The sequence below is a fragment of the Otolemur garnettii genome, unplaced genomic scaffold (assembly GCF_000181295.1).
Source record: "Otolemur garnettii isolate 467f Iridium unplaced genomic scaffold, OtoGar3 scaffold00043, whole genome shotgun sequence".
Lineage (NCBI taxonomy): Eukaryota > Metazoa > Chordata > Mammalia > Primates > Galagidae > Otolemur > Otolemur garnettii.
In genome coordinates, this window is record NW_003852438.1 from 10,900,810 (window position 1) to 10,902,208 (window position 1,399).

Genomic DNA, 1,399 nt, shown 5'->3' on the forward strand with positions numbered 1-1,399 from the left:
GCTATTTTTTGGTTGCAGCTGTCATTTTTGTTTGGCCAGCCCCAGGCTGTATTCGAACCCACCAGCTTAGGTGTATATGGCTGGTGCCTTAGCCACTTGAGCCATAGGTGCTGAACATCTTTCTCTCTTTTTTTAAGAGACAAGAGTCTCACTTTGTCACCTTCAGTAGAGTACTATGGTGGTACAGCTCACAGCAACCTCCAGCTCTTGGGCTTAGGCGATTCTTTTGCCTCAGCTTCCCGAGTAGCTGGGACTACAGGCACCTGCTGTAACGGCTGGCTATTTTTTTGTTGCAGTTTGGCCAGGGCCAGGCTCGAACCCACCACCCTCAGTATATGGGGCCAGCGCCCTACCCACTGAGCCACAGGCACTGCCCACCTCCCTTTTCTGAAGCAAGTCCCTTTTAATTAAGATCCCTCAATTCTCATAGGATAATCATGTAGGCACAGACCTATGATTCTGGATGTCTCAGAACCCGACAATAATGACACAGGCACACACATACGCACTACATTCTTTACTCTGCTCCTGTGTAAAATCAGGAAATATCCACTTATCCTATCTCCTGGCACTTTTAGCCACACTGCCCTCTCCCTGGGGTAGCATCCTCTAAAAACTCCTTTCTTGGCTCCCATAGCTACCTCTGGACCCTGACTCCACCCTTGTCCTCTACAGGAAATGGGTAGTGAATCTCCAAAGCACTCAGGTTTGAGACTTGATGTTATTTACTCGCCTTTATGTAACTGGTCTACTTCTCCAGATTGCCTGCCACCACCTAGTTCCACCCTGGGGATAACCTACTTTCTGACTGCTTAGACTAGCAGTACAATGAGCCAGTGTGACACCACTTGAGTGACCAGAAGCAAAAGGAGGCCTCCCTTAGCCACCCTTTCACGGGGCCCTATAGACCCTGATACCTGGCTCTTGTGAGGTAAGTTCAGTGTGTGGCACCCCTGACTCTCCTCAAAGATGCATCCAGTTTTCTCAGAGAGACCATGGTACATGGCACATACGCATGTCTGTACACACATCTGTGCACACACCCGGACTGAGGGGCTTCCCAATCTGTTCTTGGCAAGTGGTAGCCTAGGAGGCTGTCAAAAACAGATGGCAAGGGGGTGGGCGCGGTGGCTCACGCCCATAATCCTAACACTCCAGGAGGCCAAAGCAAGTGTACTGTCTGAGCTCATGGGTTTGAAACCAACCTGAAAAAGAGCAAGACCCCATCTCTAAAAATGGCCAGGCACTGTGGGAGGTGCCTGTAGGCCCAGTTACTCAGGAGGCTGAGGAAAGAGAATTGCTTGAGCCCAAGAGTTTGAGGTTACTGTGAGCTATGATGTCATAGCACTCTATCGAGGGTGACAAAGTAAGATAAGACTCTGTCTCAAAAAAAAAAAAA

General features: G+C 49.4%; 1 protein-coding gene across 3 annotated transcripts in view; it reads right to left on the reverse strand.

The window, feature by feature from the left end:
* Positions 1-1,399, reverse strand: part of TIMELESS (timeless circadian regulator) — a 34,286-nt gene that overhangs the window by 22,582 nt on the left and 10,305 nt on the right. The window lies entirely within an intron of this gene.